This window comes from Scomber scombrus, chromosome 8, assembly GCF_963691925.1.
Source record: "Scomber scombrus chromosome 8, fScoSco1.1, whole genome shotgun sequence".
In the NCBI taxonomy this organism is placed as follows: Eukaryota; Metazoa; Chordata; class Actinopteri; order Scombriformes; family Scombridae; genus Scomber; species Scomber scombrus.
The window spans coordinates 25,907,517-25,921,582 of record NC_084977.1 but is presented as its reverse complement, the minus strand read 5'-3'; the positions used below and the strand labels follow the sequence as shown (position 1 = coordinate 25,921,582).

Below are 14,066 nucleotides of genomic sequence, written 5' to 3'. Positions count from 1 at the left end.
GGCCCTCCTGCATCCTTATGATCATCACGTATGAAAGGAGTGGTAGGTGAGGGGGAGGAAAAAAAAGAACCAAGGAGCAGAAGCACAAACCGTTCGATGCTTTAACATCAATCCTTGCACCAAAAATCAATGCAGAACATACCACCATCGTTTCTCAATAACCCCTGTCTTTCTTTTCCTGCAATTCTCTCTTTCCCCCCTGAGTCAGTTCACACCTCTTCTCCTTGTTCTTTCCCTTCCCTTTAATATTTACTTCCACCTTCTTATCAGACGCTATTTTTACTTTCTCCTCCTCTTCCCCCTCCTCCTCCTCCTCCTCCTCCTCCTCCTCCTCCTCCTCCTCCCCTTCCTCCCAGCTCTCCTCTCATCTTACCCTCCTCTCTGAGAGTCGAGCGTCCATCTGTTTTCCAAATGAAAAGATGAGTTGTTTGTCTGATGTGGTGGACTCGGTGGTTGCTTTGTGAGTCAACGCTCTTCCTACATATGCTCCGAGGTTCCCTGTACACTGTGTGTGTGTGTGTGTGTGTTTGGACTGACGAGATGGAGATTTATTGGTGTTTGTGTCACTTGAATAACAGGAATTTACATAAATGAACCAGAGTGAAAACTGGTTATACTGGTGGTTTCTGAACTGATTATTCTAAAACTATTGAGCAATGGAATCAAATACTGTTCATTGAGAGTTGAGATGATTAGTCAGCTAATCAATTATTTGATGAATGATTAATTGAAAGTCATTTTTCAAACAAAGATTTACATTTTCCAGGCTCTAAAATGTGAATATTGACTAGGAATAGTTTATTTATTTTCCTGAGGTGATACCAGAACCTTCTTTATGGATATGTAATAACTTATCATTCATTTCCAAGCCTTGACAATACACTTCAGCTAAAGTTGGAGCTTTTTTTAATAACTAGTAACAGCGAATAGAGACGAGGGGAGTGGATGTAATGTGTCGGCTTACAGTGCTCACCCTGCGTTTCAGCTCGCAGCTTATTAACTGTCATGCATTGTGGTTTGTAATTTCAGGAAGAAGGACACGAGTGCAGTCTCCTCAGCGGGTTATACAGATATATTAGAGAATGTAGAGTGAGGCATTATAGTGCCCTGCTTTCCGTTTCACTAACCTTTGCAGTCCAACACGCCAGTGCAGAGCTGCTTCCAGTGAATGCCTGGCTTCCATCGATTGGTTTTTACAAGGATTCATTGTTGTAATTCAAGTCTTTACTGCAAAATTATACAACCAAATAAACTCTAGTGCCTCAGAAAACCAAGAGAGATGTTATATATTTCTAAATTAATCTAGTTAGTTTTGAAAAGTTTACAGAATCCTCAGTGTTGAAGCCCTTTTCAGGATATAAAAGAACATTTCATTCATTAAGTAACATGATTAAGAGTGTACAGCCAGTGGCTCTATGAGGCTGCACAAAGATGAACGTAATGCTAACATGAGCATGGTCATATGTTTCCAATAGGTGTCTTTCCATCCTCCTGTCTTATCAATTTGTCCTTAAAAATATCTGAGCGCCAAAAATTACAAAAACATTGTAAAAGTGACATAAAATGATAAAATGTGACAAGAGGCAACCGAAACAGATTTACGATTAAATTGTGATGTAGATGAAGCGTGTGAATTAAATGTCCACGTATGTTTCTGCTCTACCACAGAGACGAAAACATCAGATCTGTGTAGACCAATAAGGGGAAGACTGTAACAGAAATGTCAAATTATGTAATATTTTGTAATTTTTTGCTAACATAGAGGGGGCGGGATTTATGATTAATACTGCAGCCAACCACCAGGGGGCAAACAAGATGTTTCAGCTTCACTTTTGGGGTGGTGTCATGACGTCCATTTTTATATACATTCCGTAGTCTCGAACAACACAATTACATCAGTGGACAGAAAGACCTGTATTGTTGTTCCTAGAGCTGCTAGCATTACTAAACATGAATAAACTCTGTAAAACATGAAAACAACCAACAATATAACTTCTCCCCTGAGAATTTGCATTCTGCAAGAGGAATCTCATTTGCAGTTAAAATTATATTGAACTGTCTAATTAGACATACCATAAAATATTAAATGACTAGCTGTACATTTGTTCAAAGTGCTGTACAGTCACCAGGGGAGACATTATTTTATTACAGCTCATCATATAGTTTGTAAGTATTATTCTCCTCAAACCCCAGCAGGGTTTATTATTGGTTTTATAGCTTCAATAGTGTCTTCAGAAGAAAGTGTTAGTAATTCAGTGCCTTTGTTCAATAGAGGATATTTTTGTCAGTGTACAGGCCCCACAGTGTCCTAACTGAGAGGTCACAACACAGACACACACATGCACACCCAGGGCGTTGATAGGATCACTTGTAGACAGTATTATCAGAAGCAAATCTCATTGAGTGTGACTGTGTGTCCGTGGCAGGTCTATCTGTCACGGCTTTAAAAGGTAAATCAAGCAGACTTGGCAGGGGTTTCCAATAGCAACGGTGAATGCTGATTAGCTTTGATACATTGCCGGTTAGCGAAGTGATAAGATGATTGATTTTAATGCAGAGGAATGATTTTAAAAGGTCAAATCAATAAGGGATCACGCTGCAGCTTTCGCCTGGATTCAAGTGTTTGTGCTGTTTCATGGAAAGAGTAAATTGATGAATTGTTGAAATTGAACACACACACTGTCACACACACTCATAACTGCTTGTCAGCTCTCATGGTATCATGAGAGGTATGGCTAATAAATAGAGAAGCTGAGACCAAATGCTGCATCTAAAGCGTCCGTCACTGTGTGTACTGTACGTGTGTGTTTTCAAGTGTTTTTCTGTGTATGTGTGAGGATCAGACAGAGGCCTATAATTAGACATGTTGCTGTGAAAATCCAAACTCGATGCACGCCTGTCGTGTTTGTGTTTCTACAAGCCTTACTGTCACGCAGCCAGCCTCCCTCCCAGTTTTTAAAAATCATTTTAACCTCCTGAGTGTCAGCTCTGCGGCTATTCCATGTTACTTTTTATTGTCATTTTTATGGCATTTCTTCTTCATTAGATAGTTTGCCGTCGGGAACTCAGACACAAAGTTTATTTGATAGAGGTGGCGAACTACATAAAAACGTCTCCTTGGCTCGTAACATTTTGGAAAACACAGTGTGCGTCATATCCTGATGATACACCAGGGTGCATGAATGAGTTCTTAAAATCTTGTGAAAAGGCTACAGTGCGGCACTAACAGCAGCTTGCCCAAAGGCCCCTTGGGAGATATAGTCATGAATATCAGTGAATAAACTGAATCAGAGGAATAACCTGCTCCCTATGAAATTTTGAGAACTGTTTTGCATTTTCCTTATTCTTGCTTACACTAGATTATTGCACAAGATTTACCTCTCATATTACACAGTAGTGGGACAAACAATAATTATCATTCACATTTTGAATCCTCCCTGAATTTGCTCAACTCTATTTTTTACTACTGTATGTATGAAGTACATTGGGGACTTTTTTCTCCTCTTGTCTCAAACAGCACAAATTAAGATAAGCATTTAACACAAAGTAAGGCTGAAACTATGGGGTCAGTTTTTATTGGCTACAGTATTTGGTCATAAAGCAAATTTTGACCTGACGATGATGTCAGAATAAAATCAGGGAATTACACAAGTCATAATTCAGGCTGATAAGTCCGAATCATGAAAATAATCATTATTTGCAGCTGTAACTGGGGAAACAGCAGTTAATGACCACAGCACCAAATCTATTTGGATCACTGAATAATTCTGAGACGTAGGCGACACCTTCCAGCTTCATGCTGTAAAAAAGGTCACGTTTTTCCTTCTATCCCTTATTTAACCAAGTTTGTCTATTTTTCAAGAGTAACCTGGTCAAGAGAGCATAAACATTGTTACAGCAACAAAATAAACGGACAATAAAAGAGCCTACAAACTATTTAAGTTTAGAATAATAAACAGGAATGGTTTTCCAACACTTTCTCAAGTAAAGAAAGAACAAGGAAAGCAACCACATTGACCAAGCATACTATTTTCCAAATCCTTAAGAACTGATTTACATTTAACGTTGATTGAATTTAAATTTGACTTAATTGTACATTTATTGCCAGTAGAAGATTCAAAATGTGGGCATATAATCTCTCAAATACATATAATCTCTCTCAAAATCTCTGATCTGTGATGAAAGTCCTTTGCTGATCTAAAAAAAACTACAATGTATCTGGGAAGCACTTTTTTAAAGTGCCTTCAAGTCAGGAATTAGTTACACTGCAATCACTTAACAAACCATTTCTGTCTTGTCTTGAACATGGGACTTGGATCATTTTACCAGCCATGGTCAGGTATCTTATTTGTATGAATCAATTATGTACAAAGCGAAGGAGTCCCCAGTAAATAAAAGATTGTCCTGGTGTAATGATTTAAATACCGATATCACAGAGAAAAGCGGAGGGTTGATATTCAACAATGCCCAATATCAAACTATCAATACTAGGTTGAAATAGATTGATTTTTCACTCACTCCCACTCTCTTACATCAATATAATGAAAATAATATAGACACTTGTGTGTATGTGTGAAATGTGGTTCAGAGTAGGGGACATTAATACACTGTATGTGGAACTGCCAGAAGCTGCAAATCTTTGGGGTAAAAACAATACAGATCTTATCAGATATTGTTTCTTTACAATCAGCTATCTATCCCTCCTCTTTGCATCCCTTCCTTATAATAAGAAATCTAGGATGAAAATTAACAATCGTTGATTTCTACATGCAAAATATTGTACTGCACTTCAGTGGGAAAAAAAAAATGAAGCACAAACTGTTACTGCTAGGAAGCCTTTCACGCTGTCTGGCCATGGAAAAGCGGACATATGCTGCAAAAAGCATAATATTCTTTATACACTATTAGGAGACTTATTAATTTGTACTTTCTGATAAACTGATTAAGGAAACAAAATATATAAAACCAATAAAACAAATTCTTTAGAACTGACTTAAGTCAACAACAGAAATCAGCTCTGAAAATGTCAAGCCCTTGTGTACATTATTCCCAGAGGAATGGGGAGCATATTTAAAACCTGTTTTTGCTCAACTCCACCCTAATTTGAGGAATAGCATCTGTAGAAAGTCATGAGAAATAAATAATATCTCTAACTGTCAAATGCCCCCTCATAGTTACAGCATAGGCTACTGATATCTTACTAAGTAATGACTAGATTAATGAACAGGAGCAAGACTGTATTTTTAAAAATCGTATTATTTGTGTCTTTGTGTATTACTTTGATATGTGATTGTGCAGCAGAAGCTGAATCAATTGCTAAATCTTTCGTCAAATTTCTAGCTCCCTCAATGCTTCAGTCCAAAACCACGTGGCTGTTCTCCCAGTTGTTGCCACATTCAATCAGATTTTTCACTGTTCTGACATTGAAGACTTGACCTGGAAACGGCTGACCTCAGGCTACGACCTAATGTTCCTCCATATACAGAGATTTAATGCCCCCTGCTGCGAAAGAGCAGGGATGGAGGCAGATTCTCCTAATGTACCCCTATTAACCCCCCCACTACACACCACACACACACTCACATTCATGTATTCCCACCTCTCGTTTGCCACCTTCCCATCACCACTAACGATACTGTGCTGTTGGATTAGGGACTGATGTCTAATCTCCTGCTAATCCTGGCCTGTTAATCTATGTGTTAGCAGTTTTTAGCTCTCGGCATGACAGCTAACGCACTGACCTTGCTGCAGAGGGAATAACACACACACACACACTAAGTTATTCCATATTTGTTGCTGTCTTTTTGGCTCTTGCTTCAATACAGCAGTTTATATCCGCAGAGGTTCTTATTATTTCTCGGGATGCTTAAATCTCCTTTTGATTTGTCACAAGACGACACAATCTCCTGTTTACACTAAACTGTAAATAAGGGCTAATCCCAGCAGTCAAAGATAGCTGACATGACCTTTGTCGTCTCCAGATTTATCCACATACTTGAACTAATGTGCACAGTGAGTCGTTCTCTCTAGCGTGGCACACACCAGCTGGCACGTGTTGTGCTTTTTTTTACAGACTGAGTGATGGGGAGTAAAAGTAGTAGTTAGTTTAATGCCTTTAACTACTTCCAGAAATGACATAGAATTATTGTATTATGCAGTGAAGCTGGTGCCATACGAACGCACACATGCACACACACTGGATGGGCAGCAGACAGGGCTGGACTGTGGGGTAGTGGAGTATTTTTAGTTTAGTAATGGTATAAAATGAGGAGGGGTAAGGGTTCATTCAAAACACAGTTGGCCCACACTCCGTCTCTTTCTCTGCCAGATGTCTTTATTTAATGTTCTTTCTTTTTTCCTTATTTTTAAGTGTGGTCTCAAGGTCTTCAAAGCATTAGCATTTAATATTCCTCAGTGATGCATGTTAGTGATTGCTAACATGCCTATAATGGGGACAATAAAGACTGTGTTTTATGTATAGTGGCCATGGTTAATGCATTATAATGTAGTTCTAGTAAGAAACACAGGACTGAATGAATTAGAGCAGCAACTAATCATCATTTTCATTATTGATTTTTCTGTAGATTATTTTCTCCATTAATTGATTAGTTGTTTGGTCCATAAAATGGTGAAAAAGGTCTATCACATTTACCCACCAATGTCTTCTTTTGTCCTGACCAACAGTCCACAACCCAGATATATAAACATATATTCAGTTTGCTATATAGTAGACTAAATACACTGAATAAAACACCAAAGATATAGTTTTGTCAAACTAAATATTCACATTGGAGAAGCTGGAATCAGAGAATTTGGATTTTTTCTTTCATAGTTTGGTGATTAATTCCATAGTTGGCAATTAATGACCAGATCAAGTAATCACTAGAGCTAGAATGAATACGGTGTCACTTGTAATAACAATGTAAAGTGCCAGTGTATCCAAAATATCTTGATTTTTTAAAATTAGGGCTGCAACTAACTGTTATTTGTATTATATTTCGATAATTTAGTCAATAAACAATTGCCGATTACAGTGTCACACAGCCGTAAATGATGTCTTCACATTCCTTGTTTGGTTTAATCAGTTATGAAAGTAGTTTCATATTATTATTTAGCTGGTCAGCTAAATGACTCATTGTTTCAGCTGTATTTTGAATACAATCTGCAGTCACTAGAAGATTCAACACCATTTCAAATACATGCAATACTATTTACAAGTGTTAATATAAGGTGTGACAGGAGCAGCCTCATTGGTGTGCATGTTGAGCAGAGTTTTGAAAAGTTCTGCTTGCTGTGGGAAAACTGTGATGAAGTGCCACAAAACTGCAGTGTAGGTCAGTTTCTGTGATGATGGAGAATCATCATGTTCAATGATGGTTGATTATTTATGCAATCATTTGTGAGAAACTGCTAATATCAACACTTACAAAAGAGGCTCAAACTCAAAAGAGCACAGTGAAAAGATTTAAACCAAAGGATTTATTAGACACTTAGAAACAGATTACAGCTTTATATTTTACTCTACTTCCCCTCTTTTCTTCTCTGCGTCTGCTTCTCTCTCACCACTGATGTTCTCTCTCACCCCCCCCCCCCCTTTCCTCCCACCTCTCCCTCTTCTTTCATTTCCATTTTATTGCCTTCTCATCCCTCCTTCTCACTCTCTCCTCTTTCATCATTACTGGCTCTCTCTCTCTCCTCCCCTCCCTCCCTCGCTTTTTGGTGGATAGTAAAAGGTAAAAGTGTACTTTGGGAGGATTCGGAGGAAGGCCATGTGGGACGCTAAATCACAGGTGCCCTTAAATGGCGAAGAGAGTGTGAGATGGAAACGCACACGCACACACACACACACACACACACACACACACACACACACACACACACACACGTGCACATGCCCCTCATTTAGGTAGCAGTAATTTGCCGCAGTAAGTGACAGGGTTATTGTAAGACGCTCATTAAGAAAGGGAAGCAGTGAATAAACGTCTGACTGAAGGGAATAAATTCAAACCGCTGCGCCACTTTTACTGCTCAGCAATAAGCCGCTTTGATGTGGTGTGTGATGGCAGAGCTGGGGCAGACACAGGGCGTATGTGTGTGTGTGTGTGTGTACATGTATGTGTTTTTATGTGTGTGTGTTGGAGTCATACTCATGTGCAGCCTCTTATAACATTCACATTTTATTTGTAATGCAATCTCAGTATAATGCTTTTTTTCCTTCTCTGTTTGTATCATAACATACACACTGTGCTGTGTATGTGTCACTTCCTCAACGGGTCGGAGGTCAGATCAGTTACAAAGCGACAGGCTGTTACCGTGGTAACACAGTGCAAGGTCACTTCCTAAATGACAAACTTTCATCTCAGCGGGAGAGGGGGAAGGAAAGAGAGGAGGAGGGATGGATGGATGTATGAAAGGAATGAGGTGACATTAGAGGAAACGGAGGGTTGAAAGAAAAAGTGATGAGAAGCTGATTTGAGGAGGAGAATCAAAAAGAAGGCAGAGATGGATGACATGCGGGGTGAGGAGGGTGAGAAGACAAGACTGGAGGAGAGGGGAGAGGAAACCTGAAAAAGAGACGAATTTGTCCATTTATATTCCATGTAACAACTAAAAAAGTGAACGAGGAACATTTAACTGTTTTCTTATTTCATAGTTTATTTTGCAATCATGGCATGAACACATATACCACTTCAGCAAATACATTTTGAGAGAATCATAATGCAGCCAAGATTATATTTTTTATGAACATCTTGTGGAAACATTGTTAAGGGCAAGTTGCAAAATGTTCATACTGAATGCATCAGCAGTATTTTAGTTATTTGCCTACAATTTCTGCCCTTGCAACATAATATCTGCTCGTTACGACAAAAACATTATAAAACATTTTATGTGTAGGCACTCGCAGCACTTGGGTAAGATTTGGGAAAGACTGTATCTGTTCACTTTATTGTCATTAACCGATACCACAAAAATGTCCATAATTGTCCTTCATTGTAGGAAAACTGCATACATAACGATGGAAAGTTGAAGCTGGAAATTGGTTTAAGCTGTGGTGTAGTTGGGTAAGATTGGGTAATTTTTATTTACCTCCATTTCACCAACGTTTTTATTTGTTTTCTTTTCGAAATCAATTTGGCTAACCTAGAGGTTATTTTAAGATGTATCTGATCATCTGAAAGCTTGAAAATGCTTTCCCAGTCTGACTTCTGAACACAATTTTAATGTTTTAAGATTATGAAAGTATGACCAATGTTGGAATAAACAGAAATGATCCTATGAATAAATAAATATCATCAACAAAAAATATCTTCAGGTAAAAAGCTCCTTTTATTATAAATAGACAACAATGATGCTTCTCCCCTTAGGACAGCTGTTAGTCAAACTCCAATTTTATATTTGATTAGCTAGAACAAGTTAAGGAACGGTCCAAAAGCAGGAATATAATTTCAAAGACTTCATATTATTATGCTGTTTCAGCTTTAGTGTATACTGTCCAACCTTTGAGAAAGATTAGTCTGCAGTGTTAGTGCAGGTTAGATGTGTGACGGAGCTCCTCCACTGCTGCTGAGAGTGTAATTGGATTTACACGTCTCATTTAACCTGCTCGATGCCTCAACAATCTCAGATATTGGAAACATCACTTGTGTTCCTCAAGTAAAAAAACTTGATCCTGTATTGTATAACAGAAATTATCTGTAATTACTTACAATTAAACAAAAGTGCAACCAAAACAACTCTGGACCAGTTCAACAATGTTCAGCTATTTGAATTCTTTATTATGATTACGTTTTAATTGCAAAGTATTCAGAACATTTGTTTTAGCAGCAGTTTCCCACAGTTTCAGAAACACCAAAAACTGAGCTGCGACTGAGCTTTGTGTGTTTGTGTGTGTGTGTGTGTGTGTGTGTGTGCGTGTGTGTGTGTGCACACGCGTGTGCCTGTGTGTGTTTATATGTTAGAAAGTGCTGAGATTATCCTGTGTGTACATTCCATTCATCGTAACCTACAGCCTCAGGGTATTACGTCTGTGACATTAAATGTCTCCCTACCTTTGTGTGTGTGTGTGTGTGTGTCTCTGTGTGTAGGGTGAAAAAGGCTTTACATATAATTTAAATAACTGGTGTGTGTGTGTGTGTGTGTGTGTGCGCGTGTGTGTGCGTGTGTGCACGTTATGAAATACAGTGACCTGATCTTCTTAATTGTATGTCTGGTGACCCTGATCCACCTACTCAAGGCTGCAAGGGGAGGTGTGTGTGTGTGTGTGTGTGTGTGTGTTTGTGTGTGTGTGTGTGTGTGTGTGTGTGTGTGTGTGGTTTCATAAGCTCTCATGCATTCAGCAGTGTTAATCTTTTCTCTGTGTGGCTGTATTGTTATGTTGGATATGTAGTGGTTTATGACTCAATTAAAAAAATAAACTGACTGCAACCACTGTAACAGGTTGAGGATACAAACCCACAAAGTCATTAAAGTAATTAAAAAAGGGATGACGAGGTGCCCTGATATGAGTATTGTTTTTTGTAGTTAGCTGCCATTTACTATAAAATATGTCTTCACTTCGCCTAATTATGTTTGAGATATCTTAAAGTATAATCCAGCACATATAGGGAAATATATATATATATATATATATATATTTAAAAATATACCTTTAACTGACATATGGCTGTGTCAGTTGAATGTAGTTTTACTGACACAAGAAGAAATAACGTATTTTCTGTGACCATATTGTTTTAAAAACACATACACTGATAAATAATCTGCATAATTGTCCTCAAATTTCTTCTTGAAGGTTCTAAACCATCATGGTTTATATCACTGCATGCTCTTCACTTAATTATCACTTAGATTAGAGATTTTTGAGTAAATTATAATATGGTGCTCAGATTATAGATGCATTTACTCTGAGATGATAAAGTTCTTGTGTCACTGCCTCCAGCAGGATGTTGAACCTGTTACTACAGATGATTCTTTGAAATGAATTACTGTGATGCTTTAATTTGACTATAATTTGACAAACCCTGATTTTAAAGTAATAGTCTAAAACAGAGGTTTTCAAAGTGAGAGACATGCCTCTCAAAAGTGTTTCAGGGGTGACTCAGTGAATATAAATAAAAAAATGTTACAGTTATCAAAAAGAGATCACGTACTATAGCCTATATGTGTGTGACTTGGCTATATGTAATTTACCACTTTCCCAGAGACCGACGACTTGTAGTCTGACACAACCTCTGACGACATGATGATAGGAGAGACCAGAGAATGAAGTAAAAAAGTGTTTATTATACAGATGATATTAATGATTAGGTATTGTCAAAGCCTTTGGTGCTTGGACTTTGCAAGGAGAATTTTTGAATCATGATAGATCCACCCATGGAGTCCAGACACTGGTTGGACGATGATATTGATCAATCAATCTCAGGCCAAATCACATCAGAAGTCATCTTGAGGCACCTTTCACATGGAACAGGACTAGACTGTATTCATTGATTAATTGCCTAATTTAGAAAGAGAGCCAAAATTCCCACATGAGCAAGCACTTGGCGACAGTGGCAAGGAAAAACTCCCCTTTTCGGGAAGAAACCTCAGGCAGAACCAGGCTCTAGGTGGCCGGCCATCTGCCTTGACTGGTTGGGTTTGAAGGGAGAGCAAGAGAGGGAAAGGGAGAGAAGGAGGAGAAGGAGAAGAGAGAGAAGGGAGAAAGGGATGGAGGAGAGAGAGAGTGCAGGGACAAACGATGTCAATCGGACTCTGCTGAGAATCATCGGGCTGATGTAGTTGAAGTGTTGCATTGAGGAATCTGAAGATTGGACGATGATGGGGAGGTGGTCGGTCGCGTAAAACAGCATCAAGAATTCACCTGAGCAGAGAAGGAGAACATTTAAAAAGACAGCTGCAATATGATAGGCTGACAATGAAGGTGTGTCAACGAGCTATTGGTTAGACTTGACCAGGTGATGTGAACAGCTGATGTGTCAATTGATACCCCGGAATTGACAGCAAGGAAATTATGAGCTTTGACAGAGATCAGTATTATGAGAATGAAAAAATAAAACGATGATGTGAGCATACAAAGATGGTCTTCCTGTCTGAATTTTCGCTAAGCTTCATTTACAGTTTCAGCTCTTGATCTGATCTGTCTATGCAGATAGTTTCCTCTGCTGTGAGCATGTTTTTACCTGAAATCCTTGTCGCTGGAAGTCATTTTCTCTCACAGATCGGATATGTTGTGTGAGGTGCTCGCCAGTACTGTTAGCTTTCTGCTAGCAAACTAGAGTGTACTTTACCACAATACTAACGATCTCTCTGTAAAGGCAGATCATGGAGATATTTGTATCATTCATGATCTCATAGCATCATATTGCACACCCCTGCACAGTAGACCTAATCAACGTTGAATGGGACTTTAATTTAAACAGGTCTGATTCAGCTGATAACAGCTGAATCGACAACAGCCCAGTTGAGCCCAGTTGAGCCCAGCTACAGCAGATCTAGTTTGGCAAATAACTTTACTCACATTCTTTCTCACAGTGGAAATTATGTTGTTAACGAATCAATTATAGTAATTGATCAGCTTGCCATGTCATGTAGCAGAGCAAAACAGCCAGAAATATTCCCGTGAACATTAAAAATGCATTTTTGCCAACAGCGAAATACCAATTATCTGTCTGTAGCCAGAAGCCCAACCAATAAGTATGCTCGTGTTTAACATACACACCAGCAGTATGGTATCATAACACTTAAACAATAACATTCAGGAGACATTAAGTCAAAGTGCTGAATAGAAGTTAAAAAAAAAAAAAATAGATGCTGTCAAATGTTTAAGTGAATTGCTGCATTAATAATGTCCTGTCTTTGATTTGATGAAATATGGATGTTGCCAAAAACTATAAACAATTTGAATTAGATTGATGAAGGTTTGGCTCGATGGAAGTTTCATTTCAGTTTTAGTAAAGTTTTGCATCAGATCCGGACAGACGCTTTGGTGCAACTGAATTCACGTCAGCTGTGTCTGCATCTCCACACTTCCTCTCACTTACCTTCATTCAGCTCTCTGCTGCCTGGCTGGATGGCTTCCTGTCAGACTGCAGCACAGTGAAGGATACATGTTTACCTGCTTGGCACACATGCTCATGTTGGCTCACTTGTCAAGACGGGCTCAGGTATGCCTGCGACAAGGAATGTAGCGAAAAAACGTACAGACATAGAGAGAGGGCGTGAAAAGTGAGAAGAAAGTCAGAGCCAGATGCTTTTGATGGGAAAAGGAAATGAATAGCTAAGTAGTGTTGTCTTGATTTGGTCCCCATGGCTACCACTGTAAGCTGTTATACATACAGGCAAAACTAAAAACTACTTTCTAATTAAATGGATTCTAATGATTAAGTGAAAAATAGCCCGCAGCATAACAAGGTTGTTATAATGCAGCAAGTATAGCTCCAGGAGCTTTGGGAAACTGTGATCACTTCTTGGCTTAATATCCACCATTAAATGCATTTATCCCCATAAATATTACATCAGCTGTTTCTACATAATCAATACTAAAGGATTTATATGATCAGTATTCATGCCAGTCTAATGAGATGAATAACCTCTATTCCTCAAATAATAAGCACTTCATAATAAACCACTACATTTTTACCTTAAAGGTTACAGAAACCCAGTTGAGCCCATCAGATCAGAGGTTTGAGTCCCTGAACAGTTCATAAAAGTGGGAGACTCATGGCCAAAAATAAAGGGCTGTGATTGAACTAAAGGGGAGCACTTAGGGTTGATTGTGGTGACGACAATGATGATGATATTAATGGGAAGAAGGATTTTCTGGGTAGGAGCGAACATGCTCAAATGTCCTTTCCTGGATACATATAGTGCTTGTTTAAAAATCTGATGGGGCAATGATTAGACATGACGTTTGCTCATTTATTTTGCCTTTCTGGTTTTTCTTCCGCATATTATTACTGACTCAACAACACCAAGCAATACTCAACTTTATGCCAGTCAGAGGTGAGACACTCACTCTAAAACCTCATCATTGCTTACAGCACTTGCAGGAACTCATTTTTTGCTTACCA

The 14,066-nt window shown here is 38.6% G+C and overlaps 1 protein-coding gene across 1 annotated transcript in view; it reads left to right on the top strand.

Moving 5' to 3' along the window:
- The window catches only part of LOC133984960 (glypican-1-like), a 39,547-nt gene that overhangs the window by 8,173 nt on the left and 17,308 nt on the right, over positions 1-14,066 (top strand). The window lies entirely within an intron of this gene.